Raw genomic sequence first — 17,044 nt, forward strand, 5'->3', positions numbered from 1 at the left:
CTCACCTCAAGTGGAAGAAGTACCTGCTGCCGCTGGAAACGTCAAAAGATGCGCAGAAAAGTTAACAGGAATTTACCGCTGTTGTCCTCCGTTCGCATGAGACTTGTCACAGGAACGCAGCTGGCAGCATGGATAATTCATGGTCCAAGGCAACAAGAGGAATGCTCCTCAGATGATGCTCTGCGTCTCATACTCTACCGAAATTAACCGGAAAAATATAGGCTTTCGATTAATAAATACTATTAAATAAAAAAAAATTAAAAAACAGCCTTTTAATGGAGAGCAATTAAGAGGAAAAGAAGGGAGGACGAGCAGGTGCTGGAGGGGGTCCTGGCTTTAAGCTGACCCGTTCAGCTCGGTTCGGTTCGGCTCGGCTCGGCTCGCTCAGCCGCGATGCGAATCGTGATAGGAGAAGAAGCGCATCTCGGTCTCCCCTCATCGCCTCCGAACAACTACAAAGGAGACAACCTGGGTCCTAAAGGCAGCCCGATGAAGCCAATACAGAGGAATGTTGCGTGTCTGAACGCACGCACATGTGATGCCCAACACAGAGGCATGATGGCTTAGCACTCGAGGAGAACTACACACGATTAGACTGTCTTCAGTGTGTTGTTTTGCGTGGGTATTCAATGGAAACAAAAATCTAAAAAGTGTGGCCTGCACGTGTATCTAGCTCACGGTGGCACCCCCAGAAAATGAATGTATAAGTTATTATAATTTTATCATACTATCCCCACATGGTGGTGGCACCATCATGCTGTGGGCATGCTCTTTTTGAGCAAGAGAACAGAAGCCAGAGAGAACTGTGCTCTCAGTTCAACTTGTCTGAGTCTGAACTGTTTTGCAAATAAAAAAATTGGACAAACTTTTCAGATTCTTGACAGCCAAAACTACAAAACTTGCAGTTTTTGTGGAGCTAAATTGTGGCCATACCATTTGTTCAAAAGAAAAAACAATTTCAAAATGAGAATTTAAAAAAAGATTTGAAACTGAGACATAGTTTGGAGTATTTATGTTTCCAGTTTCAAAATGTTTTTTTTTGTTTTTTTTTTACAATGACTACAATAAATAAACAGAGCGGTATATTGCTCATGAACTGAAAGGCAGTGTTTTTGTTACAAATGTGCGTAAAACTTTGTCAACATTCTGCTAATGTCAGAAGAACACAATTTCACAGTTGTGGTGTTTCCATTATAAGAAACGCAATTAAAATCCACCCGTGAATATGTTTAATCACGCAATAAGTCAAAGTTAACCACTTCCTGTTGCCTTCTTCTTTGTGGTTTCTGCCAGTAGCAACATCCTGTGACTCATGATGCAAACAAAATGCTTCCACTGCAATTATGCAGAATAATCCTATGTCCAGAAAATCCCTTCATCCTAGAGCCAAAACTTTTTAGCAAAAAATGAGTTTTTTCAAATGTTTCCATTAAGCAAATTTATTTTCAAAATGTCAAATTGCGCAATTATGTGGTGAATGGAAATGCAGCTACTGAAATTCAAAACTAAAACAGTCAAATATAATATTGCCAAGAAAGTATTGATTCGATTGACAGTTTTATTAAAGCTTCAAATATATATTGTTTTTTTTTTCAAAGTACCCGTGTTTTAGCACCTGTGTGTGTGTGTGTGTGTGTGTGTGTGTGCACGTGTGTGCGTGTGTGTGTGTGTGTGTGTTTGTATGCGTGCATGCATGCGTTTATAATACTTTATGGCACATATGTCAGAGTCAAGGCCCGCGGGCCACATCCGGCCCGCGAGAAGGTTTTTTGCGGCCCCTGGGATGATCTTGATTTATTATTAGAACCGGCCCGCAGACCGCAGCAAGCCGGCACCCCGTCTGAAAAAAAATATCTTCCTTATTTGAACTGTAAGCAGTTCTTTAAATGTTCTGTGAGATTATGTACTTACCCATGTATCCATAACAACCGGAACTTTCAATATCCACCAAGTTATTGCCGAAATATACCGTCTATTAAACGAGTGCCCCCCGGATTAATTACACTCTCTGCAGCTGCAGCTGCGAAGTTACCGTATTAACCCGATACTTGCTGGAAAGTGCAACGTCTCCCCTTTCAGAAACCGTTGGAATTTTTCCACTTAGCGCTACGTGTGGCGGAATTACGGTACTGCAAATTTAGATGTGTCGCCGGCGACACATCTAAATTTGCAGTACCGTAATTCGCCGGCGACACATCTAAATGCCTTGACTCTGACATATGTGGCACTTTATTTTATTGTATTTCAATCCAATTATATTTTAAAAATATTTCAGTTGTGTCTGTTGAAAATTAAAGATTACTGACAGAGCCATAAGAAAATATTGCTTTATTTATCTGATCATATTGGAATATATTTGTTAGGTTTTCAGTAGGTTCAATTAGGTTCACTAGACTATATGAGTCATTTAAAAAAATTTCAATGAACATTCGATCAGTCCGGCCCTCGGCTTGTAGCTAAATTTTTTATTTGGCCCTCCGTCCATTTGACTTTGACACCCCTGCTTTATGGGGTCCATTTTCTTGACACTACGGTGTGGGGACCCACTGCTCCTTGTGGGATCGAAGCCTGGTTCCCACAAGGGGAAACACTGTTTTTGGGTCAAGGGTCAGATTTAGGACCCAGGTGTGAATTGAGTTTTGTATAGGGTTAAGGTCAGCTATGTAATGGTTAGGGTTAGGATAAGGGTAAGGTTTAGGCTGTAGAAATGAATGGAAGTCAATGGAAAGTCCCCACAAAGATAGCAACACAAACGTTGAACGCGCGTGTGTGTGTGTGTGTGTGTGTGTGTGTGTGTGTGTGTGTGTGTGTGTGTGTGTGTGTGTGTGTGTGTGTGTGTGTGTGTGTGTGTGTGTGTGTGTGTGTGGGAGACAGAGTGGATGGATGGCCCTCTTGTCACCATGTTGCTAGGCCTGTAAATTGTGATGGAAACAACTCTTTTTTTTTTTGACACCTATTATAGTTGCAGTGTTTACAGCTCCACCGTGTATTCCTCTGGCTCACCTCTGTTATAAAACACAAAAAACAAACCAGAACAAACAAAAAACAGAACACAAAAGGTCCAATTATCTTTAGAAAATAGTCTTTAACTGATTTTGGTTGTTATTGTTGATTTATGTCATCTCCTTCAGGATTTGGAAGTTCATTATTCAGGAACTTGTACGTGCCTTCATGCATTCTTTTGACAAATTCCTTCACTTTGCAATGCTTACATAGGAAAGTTTAAGTTAATAATTTAGGGTCTAGTTTTTACAAAACAAACTATGTCATGACATGTAATTTCTTTTACTAAAATCAGTTGGACAAGTGTAAGAAACTATCACACAATTTTTGAAGTGAGGTTCTCTCAAAAGTGTATTAACAGTCGTTATAATAATTGATAATTATTTAATGATATCTTTAGTTATGTGAATTCCAGATTAGTTGTACCCAGTAGTTGAAGAAGAAAATGTAGTCAGCCATTTTACAGAAGAGTTATGGATTCAACATGTTAGAACGACCCACAACCTTTGATGAACTTTGCGGTGCTATGAGCGCTCTGCTGGAGCCAGCTGCACATTGTCCAAAAATCAAAAACAAACCATCATCCTCCTACCACTTCCTGTCGCCTTCTTCGTTGTTTCCGCCAGTAGTAACATCAGGGTGTTGAGCCAAGACTTGTGTGATGAGAAAAGTGCTTTGATATGGCTGAAATACCACCTCATCCTAGCCCAAAAACATTTTACATGTTTTTTTTTTTAATTGGCATGTTTCCACTAAGCAAATTTATCTTCCTAATTCCAATTTGCACAATTATATTGTCACTGGAAATGGAGCTACTGTTAAACAAAGGTACAAATGTATTTTTCAAATTAAACCATGTCAGATTATACCAGCTGTTTCTTTGACATACTGATCAGTTTGACATAAAATATTATAACTTGTCATGTTAGAATTGAAAACTTCAAATTTTTAATTTGTATTTTATGGGATAGATCAACCAAAAAGTAGCATATAGGTATGCAGAGGAAGGAAATGAGTGTAATTTCCAGCATTTATATGCAAAAACAAATCTTAAAAGTGGTGTGCACCATTATCCTCCTGCTATTTCCTGTCGTCTTCTTTGTCGTTTTCGCGAGCAGTACCCGGGTGTTGATCACGTGACTCATGCGATGTGTAAGAGGTGTTTCGATATGTCAGAAAAAGCCGGCCGTATCAAAACAGCCGAGTGGCGATGCTACCATTTATCAGGATCGAAACAGCTGTATAGATACATATCGCCGTTTTGATACGTTTCGAAACAACGCATAATCTTTTCATTGAAAAAACATGCATAGTTGCCAAATTTGGCGTGTTGTCTACATTTATGCTCTTATTACCGCTTTACTTTTGTAAAGCCAATTACTGCCAGCCCGGTAAGGATAACTCAATGAACCTATTATGCATGTTTTTGGACTTTTGGAGGAAGCCAGAGTACCATGGGCCAAACACACAACCTCCAAACAGATTGAAAGACTCCAGCCGAGATTTGACCTGCAGGAACTTGTCGGTGTGAGGCATCAGATGAGAACAGGCCGCCACTCAAGAGTTACTGCCTCCCTTTTGCCATCCGTCAGCTTGTAGGTTGCTCCCTTAATCTCCCCAGCATAAATCCATACCTGTGCGTCAGGCGGTGAGTGATGCAGGTCATCTCAGCAACAGAGGCACTTAGGCAGTTTGTCAAAAGCAAAGCAGGAATCTTATTAAGCCGCATGTGCATGCATATTTCCTTTTCCTTTTTACTGCGGCCTCTTCGCCCTTTGGGTTACAGCGGTGCTGCTCGTTGCGAGACGTTGCATCATGCTCAGCGCGTCGACGGCCGTGAGCGCATCTCTTTAACTGGTGATGTTTGCTGATCGGATCAATGGAGAGCAACAGGCAAATAAGCTGTATATCTAAATTTGAGATTTTTACATTACCGTTTTTTTGTACCTTGGATTTAGTTGCACACTTTATATGAGTAAGAGTACAATATGTAAAGAATTTCATCCTTGTTTTGATTCATGAAAGAACAAGTGAGAGCTACTAATCAGTTTGATTGCTGGCATTGACGAAGTTCATTACCTCTCCCTTCCCCCCCGCCCGGCTCTGATTTAATGGACTGGGAACCAGTAAACAGGAAGGATTCCTGGCAGAGAGCTATAAAATTTAGGCTGAGCCAGGGAAAATTTTGACTGCTGAGCTGTGGAGTTGGGGAAAAGAGCAACTCAACAATGTTGTCGTCATCAAAAATGGCAACATACACAGCTGGATTGTTGATTAAAACGGTTTTTGTCGTGATGTAGAAAAAAATAATTTACCCGAAGGTGCTGGTTTACGATTAGCTGAGCTGTAAAGGAGCAGTATTATGTAAAATTAACTTTACATCATGTTAAATCCTTTAATCTCCATGGCAACCATTCAGTTGTTCAAAACGTATAGGGGAACCTAGCTTTGCCTTTGAGGGTGAAGCTCCTCCACAGAGCTGCAGTTTCCCAGCTTCACAGAGCAGCCCTCCTCTGCTCCTTCAGACTAGCCAGCAGCAATTAGCAAATATCTGATGGAACTGAGCATCAGCTGAGCTCATAGTAAGAGATATGTCTCAGTAAAACGCTGGTAAAAAAAAACTTTCTTAAAGGGTTATTAGAGGAACCATGTTGTGATGACTTCCTGAGGGCAGAGTTTCAGAAAGAGCAGGAGCTTCTTAAAGAGACAGGGGCCCAATTTCAAGGAGTTAAATTAAAAAGTCAAACGTTTAATCATATTTCATATATATAGCATTTTTATAACAACTGAAGGCAACATAGTTATATAACTGTGCTACACAGTGTCACTCTGTGGCTGGAAAACATAATACTGCCCCTTTGAAGCAGAGGTTAGCATGCTAAAAGCCCATGTGGTGAGACATGACTCACTGTAGATAATGGCACACAGCATCCTCTGTTGGACAAACATGGCAGCGCATCACGTGGACTTGGAGAGAGATGAAACAAGTGGTTGATGCAGCTCAAAAGGAGATCTCTGCAGCCAGTGCCGACTCACTCTGATCCCCAACTCACAGCAACTTGATGCTCCTGCAAAGCAGCAAAGCAGTGACATCCAGTGCATCACCGTTCAAATGGTTCTGATAAAGCAGCATTTCATAGCACCAGGTGGTTGATCTGTCATGGAGACATTTCAGGAAGAACCCGTGTCCCTCTCTTGTCTGTCATGCACCATGTTAAACAAGGGGCTGTCACCCTGCGTGTCACCATGGCTTGATTCACTAGACGTTGCTGAAAAAGACTGAGCCCGTTACCTCGGCAACAAACCATGCCCGGACGGAAAAAAGATGTTGCGAGAGAGGAAATATGAGGAGCCCACCAAGGGGCTCTGACACTCTTAAAGCGATAGGTCACCTTCTAAAGTCCTTGCACAGCAATTTGCACAAAGTCCGGCGCTTGAATCGATATGATCTCCTGTGACAGATCCACACAAGGTTAGGTGGGATTTAAAACAAATACCTTTTAAATTCTGAGAATAAATGGGGGGAAAAAATAGGAATGTGCTCTTTGGCAGTGCGAAATTTGTCACACTGGAGTTTTTATATGGCAGCTCAACACAAAGCAGTCATTTATTCTGATGTAAAAGGAGAGGACTCAATAGTTTTAAAGATTTTTTTTTTGCAAATTAACATCTGAAAAATGTGGCTTTCATTTACATTCAGGTTCTACGGAAGAGGATTAGGGTCACTGGAAACTCAGAAGACCAAAGTCAGAATTCTGAGATTAAAAGTCTGAAATTTGACACTAAAATTAGAATTCAAATGAAGTTAAAATTCTAAGGAGGAACAAAAATCGGAATTCTGAGAAAAAAGTCAGAATGTTGAGATTAACATCAAAAGTTGGGGAAAAAAGATAGAAATTTTACAAAACAAATTAGAAGTCTGGCAAAAAGAATCCAAATTCTAAGGAAAAAGTCAAAATTCTTAGAAGAAAAAAAACTGAATTCTGAGGGGAAAAAAAATCTAAATTCTGAGAAAAGTCAGAATTCAGAGATTAAAGTCAGTTGCCACAATTCCCAGGCCGTGCATTCAATTCAGTCCTGTAGTTTTGACACAGACCCTTACTTTCTTCACAACTGGGTTTCCTCTGATAAGTCTTAATACTGAGAGCACAACTACTGAATCTTTGCAGTTGACTCTATTGTATTTATGGTAAATTTAATGTATACAGGTGCTGGTCATAAAATTAGAATATTGTGATAAAGTTCATTATTTTCCATAATGTCATGATAAAAATTAAATTGTCATATATTTTAGATTCATTGCACACCAACTGAAATATTTCAGGTCTTTTATTGTTTTAATTTTGATGATTTTGGCAAACAGCTCATGAAAACCCAAAATCCCTGTCTCAAAAAATTAGAATATTATGAAAAGGTTCTCTGAACGAGCAATAAAAATAATCATCTGAATCAACAAAGTAACTCTAAACACCTGAAAAAGATTCCTGAGGCCTTTAAAAACTCCCAGCCTGGTTCATTACTCAAAACCGCAATCATGGGTCAGACTGCTGACCTGACTGCTGTCCAGAAGGCCATCACTGACATCCTCAAGCAAGAGGGTGAGAAACAGAAAGAAATTTCTGAACGAATCGGCTGTTTGCAGAGTGTTATATCAAGGCACCTCAGTGGGAAGTCAGTAGGAAGGAAAAAAGTGTGGCAGAAAACGCTGCACAACGAGAAGAGGTGACCGGACCCTGAGGAAGATTGTGGAGAAGGGCCGATTCCAGAGCTTGGGGGAAGCAGTGGACTGAGTCTGGAGTAGAAACATCCAGAGCCACTGTGCACAGGCGTGTGCAGGAAATGGGCTACAGGTGCCGCATTCCCCAGGTCAAAGGTCAAGCCACTTTTGAACCAGAAACAGCGGCAGAAGCGCCTGACCTGGGCTACAGAGAAGCAGCACTTTGGACCACTGTTGTTCAGTGGTCCAAAGTACTTTTTTCGGATGAAAGCAAACTTTGCATGTCATTCGGAAATCAAAGTGCCAGACTCTGGAGGAAGACTGGGGAGAAGGAAATGCCAAAATGCCAGAAGTCCAGTGTCAAGTACCCACAGTCAGTGATGGTCTGGGTGCCATGTCAGCTGCTGGTGTTGGTCCACTGGGTTTTATCAAGGGCAGGATCAATGCAGCAGCTATCAGAAGATTTTGGAGCACTTCATGCTTCCATCTGCTGAAAAGTTTTATGGAGATGAAAATTTAATTTGGTCTGGAATCGGCCCTTCTCCACAATCTTCCTCAGGGTCCGGTCACCTCTTCTCGTTGTGCAGCGTTTTCTGCCACACTTTTTCCTTCCCACTGACTTCCCACTGAGGTGCCTTGATATAACACTCTGCAAACAGCCGATTCGTTCAGAAATTTCTTTCCGTTTCTCACCCTCTTGCTTGAGGATGTCAGTGATGGCCTTCTGGACAGCAGTCAGGTCAGCAGTCTGACCCATGATTGCGGTTTTGAGTAACGAACCAGGCTGGGAGTTTTTAAAGGCCTCAGGAATCTTTTTCAGGTGTTTAGAGTTACTTTGTTGATTCAGATGATTATTTTTATTGCTCGTTCAGAGAACCTTTTCATAATATTCTAATTTTTTGAGACAGGGATTTTGGGTTTTCATGAGCTGTTTGCCAAAATCATCAAAATTAAAACAATAAAAGACCTGAAATATTTCAGTTGGTGTGCAATGAATCTAAAATATATGACAATTTAATTTTTATCATGACATTATGGAAAATAATGAACTTTATCACAATATTCTAATTTTATGACCAGCACCTGTATTTCTTGTCATGTCTGTCTTCCTACAAAACAAATAAAGTAATCTGGGGTATAAACCACAGACTTATGCAGCACCAACCAAAACGTTGACCAGCTCAGTCAGACCCAAAATGTCAACAGAAGAGTCAGCAGAATGTGTAGAAATGAAAAGCTGTCTGTAAACTTGTGATCAGACAGGATCAGTCAGGCTGAGTTGGCAGCGGCAGTGCAAACAAAGTCAAGTGAAAGTCAATGCAGAGTTTGTGTTGCTGGATGCCAGGTGACCTCACCTTTACAAAGGTGAGGTCTTTTTTACTGATCTTTATTTAATGTCACTTTCTGTAGCGCACGCCGCGTTGCTCACGCAGCAGCTTCCACTGCTGTTGCTAATTTCCTCGGTTTACCATGGAAACTAAGCCCAGAGCGGATCCTCCATCCTCCGTGTGTTCTGCCAACCCGTCTGCATCTGCCATCTTCAGCTCCAGAGTTCCCACAATAACTCTCCTTTTATCCGCAGCTAAATTTAACCGCCGCGCTCGTGTACAAACAGCAGAGAGCTAACGCGTGGGCCCTCACACCTGGTCTCAGCTGTCACATGAAAACATCTCACACCGCAACAAAGGAGGCGACCGGCGACAGATTTTGTTTGACTCTGTGAGCTTTCTTTGTATTTTGTGACTGAAATTGTACGGAAACATCACTTTCATTGGCAATAATCAAACTGGGAAAGTTGCGTAACATTGGTGGGTGCAATGTCTGTGTTATGGACTTTGGGAATTTCTCAGCTAATTGTTCTTTTGGTGCAGATAACCAGACTTCACCGCTGTCTTGTGTTGACAAGATACTGTTACAATAAACTTATGTGAGTGTTTTATATTTGGGTATTTGGGAATCAGAAAGTGAACTTGTTGCAAATTTGTGCCAAATTTACACCAATCGAGGTGTTAATTTTGACAATACTGACCTCTTCTGATCGGCTCACAATATCTGGAATGGGGTCCAGGTTGTGGGACTTTGGCTTCCAGACTTAAAAATTACTTAAGCCCAATCAGATTTCTTGCGCTTTCCTTTACAAAGCTACTTTGAGTCATTCGACATACTTTAACCCTTTGAAACAAACTGAACTTACCATCCTGTTGGTCCGAACCGGGGAGGTCAGGACGAGGCCACCCGATCACAATCCAACGCTGGGACAAATCTGGCTGAGAAAGACGGACAGGGTGAAATTCTCACCGACAAATTCAAATCTCATTAAAATGGAATATGTTCAAAGCAACCCATAGAGTTGCTTTTGACTGTTAACCTTAAAACTCTTACAAATACAGCATTGTTACATTCCTGTCCGAGCCAGAGTCAAAAAGCCATATTCAAGCACAGATCAGAGAATAATAGAACATTAATATCGTGACTACAAGTTGTTCTTTTAATTTTGAGTGGGGAAAAAAGAAAAACCATATTCTACTTCTAGAGTTGATTGTTTAATGTGCAGGTCTGGTTTGATGTATTATTGCTTCTAAATTCTGATTCGTTATTATTTTCATCTTTGTACACATGAACATATAATTATTTATTTTATTTTTTTTACTCAAGGGAAATATCTTTGTTGAACATTTTTTCTCTTGGCCATGAAAACAAAACAACATTGAGTTTATCTAACATGTTTAATGACTTTTTCTCCAAACTGGACATTGGGACTAATAAATCAGACAGCTCAAAAAATACTTTGTCCCTCGTAGTGACTGTCGGAAAACACTTCTGTACAGTACAGCAGAGTGTTGTCATGTAATTTGAGCATGGCATCAGGACTAATTACACAATACACAAATCCATCCCACTTTGCTAAAAAAACAACAACAAAAAAAACAAGCAAAGCAACATTTTACATACAATTTTATAATCACATGTGCATCTCTGGGGTCTCAGTTTCTAAAGATGAGTGCAGGAGATATTAGATGGAGCTTTAATAAATGAGTCGATGGGAGATGAGTCCTTTGGTGCTGCACTGGTTTTTATTACAAAACCTAGCTGAGATCGTGTACATGTGTGTTAATGCTTTTTTAGTCCTTTACTTTATTGCTCTGTATTTTTGGTTCCTCTAATGGGGTGAAGATAAAAATCTGCTGGGTGCTCCTACAATCATCATTATTAGAAGCGAGAGGTTTCGTTGTGATCTCCAGAAATCTTTAGAAATCACGCATCAATGCAAACATTTACCAGTAGAAAAGAAGAGGATTTCAACTGGAATCATCTTCTCTTGGAGGATTCAAGAAAATCACAGAAAGGTGTTAATGTAAAATAAATAAATAAATAAATAAATAAATAAAAAGTGTAAGAAACTGATGTCTTATAAGCTTATTTTTTCAAACTGTGGTGTAATTGTCACTGGTGATATCTAAGTTGCTTGGTAAATAAAAAACACTTTCCCGGCATTTCACTAGCTCTGTTTTCATCCTATTCCGAACTATATAACTGCACAAATTGGAATTACGAAAATAAATTTTCTTAATGGAAACACGGCAATGTTGAAAAAACATTTTTTTAACGCTTTTGCGCTAAGATGAGGTGGTTTTCCAGCTGTATGGAGATTAGTGTGTTCCATAAAAGTGCGATGGAAACACTTTTTTTTCGCATCACACGAGTCATGATCAAAAACACGACGTTACTACTGGTGGAAACAATGAAGAAGACGACAGGAAGTGGGGAGAGGATAATGGCGTTTCTCTTTCAATGGAAGCACTGCAATTACCAAATTGTGTTTTTCCAACATCACCAGAATATCAATAAAGTTTTTACATACATTTGTAATGGAAGCGCAGCTATTGATGCCTTATGTCAAAACTTGGAACAAAACTTGGAATCTGGGATGACTTCATAACCAAACTTTACCATGTTACATCCCCAAGTTTGAAAAAAAAAAAAAATAATAATAATTTGGATTTTCTAACTGATTAAGCTAAACGCTGTTAGCAACATAAGCTAATGTATTTCTCTCCGATTTACACAATGCAAAACTTCAACATGGTCACTAAATGAGGATTGTCCTGCGAAAGTTTTACGCTGTATGTACAAGGCAGCCATATTGGATTCTGGCTTAGTGAGAAACCTACTGATTTTCTCTTAAGTTGTGTTTCTGATCACTTTTCTACCTACAACCTTTCCAACCGAAGAATCAAGCAAATAACAATGAAACACCAGGAGCTTGAGTACGGAGACAGGCTTGGAAAACGACAACGGAATCAGATGAACTAATCAAAGGAGATTTGGAACAGCTGCGGCAGGATGAAAGCAGGGAAACTGAGGGAGGGAGACTAATTAACGCAGAGGGAACTGAGTCAAAGGATCTACAAAGCAAAAGGGAAAAGCCCTGGAACTAACAAGAGAGAGAAAAAACTCCACATGTACAGATGAAACCAAAAGGATGAGATGGTCCAGCAAATAAGGATTTTTACTTCAAATTGAAACTACTAAACAGAGAACCATAGTGAAAAACATTTTTGAGAAACATAGGATCTTGATTAAAGCAGACAAGAACTATAGTTATTTGCCTCAATCTGTTTGACCCAACCAATGATTGGACTGTTTTTTTCTCTCTCAAATCTAATAGTAACATTATAACATGAGCACAATGTTCACCAGTTTCCATCTTAAATATTGTAAGATCTTTGTTGTATTCCCTTTTGTAAAATTTTAAATAATTTTGACAGGGTGAAAAGTAAGCCAACACAATGAGCTGGGTATTCCATTCAGCAGGCTGAAATCTGTAAGAATTATGACTGGATTTGAAAAAAAACAAAAAAACAAAAAAAAAACAAGATAAATAAGCAAAATATTTCAGAATGACTTTCTTTAAAGACAGGAAAACTACTTTGTCTAGGTGTAGTGTAGAAAAATCAGAACTCTATAAAGCTAAACAATCCAAACGCCTGAAGTCTGAAAAAGATAGCTGCAGCACCCTCTAGTGGCTCGTTTCAGACACTGCGCTCCGCTTCACGTTTCCACAGTCAGGAATTACTTTTATAAATAAATAAATAAATAAATAAATAAATAAATAAATAAATAAATAAATAAATAAATAACGCTGCTCATCTTGAAACAAAATGAAAATAAATTGAGTGAGATACCTGCTCTTTGAGTCACAGGCAATGCTCCACACCTTTTAAGGTTAAAAGCTTGCTTTTAGACGAAAACGGCTTTTAGACTAAAACGGCCAATAAAACGGTCAACGCACATTGACCTTTAACTCCCACAATGTGAAAATATGATCTCACAAATTGCATCCCGGCCTTCAATCCGTCCATTGACTAAGCCCATTTCATCCTGTAAATGGTCACTGGGGGGCCAGAGCTTATCCCCTGTGATACCGAAGGAGGGGTGAGGCACAGGCCTTCGAAAATATGAACGTCCTCCAAGTGGATTTGTTAAAAGTACAGAGAAAATGGGCTGATGTGAGAATCTGTAGCTCAGATTGGTGAAGAAGTTGATGCCAGTTATGATAGCAACCGAACAATCAGGGTGCCCATTCTGATCATAATGTTATGCCGGGATCAGTTTTGCTTTTCAAAATGTGGATGTATTTCCTTCCAAGTACGTCTCCTTATGTTGAAGCAAAATTAAAAGCAGCTAATCTTAAATACACTTCTTATTACAAAGGGACCCATTTCTGTCTGTCATTGTAGAGCCATAGTCGAGGATTGTCTTTTCTTTATTAGATGTCTCAGAATATTCAACGATGCGGTTTCTATGAGGCGATGTAGTCGCAATTATACAGTGCTGTGAATATTTTCCATTTTCCAAAGTTCTTTTTTTGTTGGCATGTTGAGATGTTCAGATCAAACAAATGTCATCAGACAAAGATAACCTGAGTAAATACAAAATGATAAATTATCATTTCATTTAAAACGGTAGAAAAGTCATAAGGGCTGTTTAAGGTCCTGATTCAGAATCTCACCTGAAGTCCATACTGTATCTAGGTCACTTCAAAACCTTTGTTCTGTTTCTTTTAAGTCATTCAGACATAGTCTTGCTGTGGTGCTTTGGGCATTTCCTTAAAGATGGTCAGGTAGATAGACCTGACCATCACCAGTCCATGTTCCTAAAGCACCAAATCAGCTCCAGACCATCTCACTTCCACCATCTTTGACTGTCAGAATGACCTTCTCTTCCTAAAATTTGTTAGTTTTATGCCAATGTAACAGGATCTACAACATCTATAAAAGCACAGATTTTGTCTCAACAGTCCACATTCATCATCTTCAGCATAATCACAGGGTCAGCAGCCCAAGTAGCAAGACCCACATGTTCCTCCAACCAACTGGGTGTTCCCAGGCCAGTTGAGAGTCTGCAGACACCGAATAAATCCTCCCATTGATCTCTTGCTCCATAATAAGACCCCGGAATACTTAAACTCCTTCACTTGGTGCTGGACCCGTTCCCCGACCCGGAGAAGGTACTCTTCAGTTTTCCAGCTCTTCCCAGCCGCTTCATACTTAATTCAAGCAAAAGCTGTGGATCACAACCTGATGAAGCCAATAGGGCCATATAAGGAACATGACTGGAAGACATGACGACATGTCTTCCAGTCATGGAAGACGTCTTCTTCCATGACTGGAAGACGACATGTCTTCCAGTCATGGAAGACATAAGGAAGACATGTTCCTTATGTCTTCCAGACATAAGGAACACGATTGGAAGACATGACGACATGTCAATGTGGTTGAGTCAAACTATCATGATTCGAAGATGAGAGCAATTGTTCTATCACACAATGCCAGATTGGTTTGGATAACTCCCTCATTTGAATGTAGTTGTCATTAAAAACCTCAATTTTGTACTCACTGAGGTTGTCTTTTTTCCAATAATGACATTTGTTTAATGATGTGAAACATTTACATACATGTGCAAAAAAAAAAAAAACCTTTAAAAAATAGACATTTGAAAGGGTGCAAATACTTTTCCACAGCACTGCATGTCCCTTAAATCAAACCTCAAATGAAATAAAATGCCTTAATATGGGTAAATGGCAAGCAAATCTGGTGGTGAACTGAACCACTAGAGGGCGTGTGAAACCATGTTTTGAATCCTGAGTGCGTGTAAAACTTCCATCACGGACCCGCTCAAAGGCAAACTGATAGTCGCAGCTTCAGATTTCCTTGATAGTGATAAATGGAAAGCTCTTCTCGTGGCGACTTTGTATGCCGATCCTCCGATCAAAATGTCAAAGTGAGCATCTTTAATCTGTTTATCTAGAAAGAAAAAGAAAAACAAAGCACCAGCAAAAAAAAACAAAAAAAAACACAACCTTGCCTTGGCAGCTCCAATCAATCAGTTCAGAGAAATCACAGAATATAGGGTTACGGTTAGGGCAGCAAACATCAATCTGTTGCTGACAGGGCCTTCATTAGTCCCCCGGATGTCTTGTGTTTTCTGAATGGGATATGCTTTGTTTTACCCTATTAGAGACAAATACACACACAAAAAATAAATAAAATAAAACAGAGATCAACGGAGAGCTAATGATGCCAAAATCAATTTCACACATGGTTAACTGCAGGAGAGTGGATTGGTGTGTGGAGGTTCTTGATCTGTCCATCAGCCCTGTGTGTTTCTCATCAACATCAGCACTCCTGTTGGACCAACCAATCGACCAGGAGCAACAACCACACATAGACGATACAGTTATTATTAGAGGCAGAACCGAGGTACAAATTGCATCATAAGTCCCGTCCATGTGACATGTCCGTCAGCAGTCGTGCTCATCCGCCAACTGTTCAGTGAGACAACTGGTACCATGTCATTTTGGTTAGTCACTGGCCCAAAATGGAAGATTTTATGCCATGCATGATAACTTTCTCATCCATAACCAGAGCACACCTAACAATAACTCCCATCATCTTCTCTTGTTGTGGTTTCTCAACTGCATTTTCTTGTGTATTTGCACCAACACGCTACAGTCCATTTTCTTAGGCAGCTCAATGACTTCTCTACTTCACCTCCACCAGCCTATTACAGCAATAGATGACCTGGGAGGACAATTTAGTGTCATCATGTTGCCTATTGCTATCAGGATAATGGTGTGTGTCCTTTAGCCACACAAGAATCAAATTACCGCCAAAGGACTCGAGCTTTTGAGATTCCACAAGGTTTCCATGAAGTGCCACAATGTGTCTTTTCACTGGATTTAATAACATCAGAGTTTCCTGTCTGACTCGGACATTAGTGTGAACACTGAGGTAGATCTATTTTCCTGGCGTTAGGTTTAAAGTAGGGCTGGACGTTATGGTTGAAAAACGTGTCACGATACAAGCGTTTCATATCAGTCAATATCGATAATTGTTGTTTTTTGTTTTAAATATCTGAAATACTGCCAAACTATGGCCTTAACTCTTTTATCCAGTTTTCACTTCACGTTTATTTTTAAGGAGTTATGAGGCACAGTGACGAAAAATTAAACTGCTGCTGCATGTTACTCAACAAGTTGCTGCTGGTTAACTAAAGAGTGAGTGAGTGAGTTGAAGCCACCAACCGTGCTTAGCTAGCCATAAGCGTTAGAGCGGCTTAAGTCTTTCCTCCTTTGCCTACATCCCCCAGAATGCTGTGCGGTTCCGGATAGAAGTTCAGTGAAATTTCTGGAAAAAGGTATAAACTGCTGAACGGTCTTTATTTAACCAAAGCTTTGGTTTGCTTTCCGTTGTATAGTCCACAAATAGCGTCTTCCTCACGGTCTTTTTCTTCTTCTTGTCCATTCCCTCTCCTGTCTTGCGCCACCTATGGTCAGTGTTGATAATGTCTCTGTTGGTATTGATGGTACAGTATTAATATTAACGTGTCTGTTGCGGTATATGTGGTTATTGACTTATTGTCCAACCCCTAGGTTAAAGCGTGGAGATTTGATGAAGATCAGTCGTTGAGACATTACATTCACTATCTTATTTCCACAAGTGCAGATTTATGAATAAAGTAACCAAGGTCGAGTTTTAGCTATTAATAGCCACAGATGGCACAGATCCACCAGAGTATGCGAAGGTTTTAAAACGCACACATTTCCCATCTGTACCCTTCATGGGGTTTGAAGTCCACCAATTACATTTTGTCTCATTGGCATAGTTATAGTGTTGAAACTAAAAGAGGAGGTCACGTTTTTTAAAACTACTGTTTTAAAACTAAAATAATGTCAGCAAAGGAGAAAATAGCAAGCGTGTCTCTCATAGGTCAGATTTAATACAGTAGAAGATTTTTCACAACATTGCAGGTGTATACTGC

At 39.8% G+C, this 17,044-nt stretch overlaps 1 protein-coding gene and 1 long non-coding RNA gene across 2 annotated transcripts in view; one reads left to right on the forward strand and one right to left on the reverse strand.

Moving 5' to 3' along the window:
• The window catches only part of gabra2b (gamma-aminobutyric acid type A receptor subunit alpha2b), a 35,407-nt gene extending 34,723 nt beyond the window's left edge, over window positions 1-684 (reverse strand). The window contains exon 1 of the mRNA XM_015012488.2: window positions 6-684. The gene's annotated coding sequence lies outside the window, so the exon portion shown is untranslated. The remainder of the gene's footprint in view (window positions 1-5) is intronic.
• Window positions 1-17,044, forward strand: part of LOC148157171 (uncharacterized) — a 48,276-nt gene that overhangs the window by 12,961 nt on the left and 18,271 nt on the right. The gene's annotated exons all lie outside the window — the stretch shown is intronic.

This window comes from Poecilia mexicana, unplaced genomic scaffold, assembly GCF_051168715.1.
Source record: "Poecilia mexicana isolate PSO_F unplaced genomic scaffold, ASM5116871v1 scaffold_10, whole genome shotgun sequence".
In the NCBI taxonomy this organism is placed as follows: domain Eukaryota; kingdom Metazoa; phylum Chordata; class Actinopteri; order Cyprinodontiformes; family Poeciliidae; genus Poecilia; species Poecilia mexicana.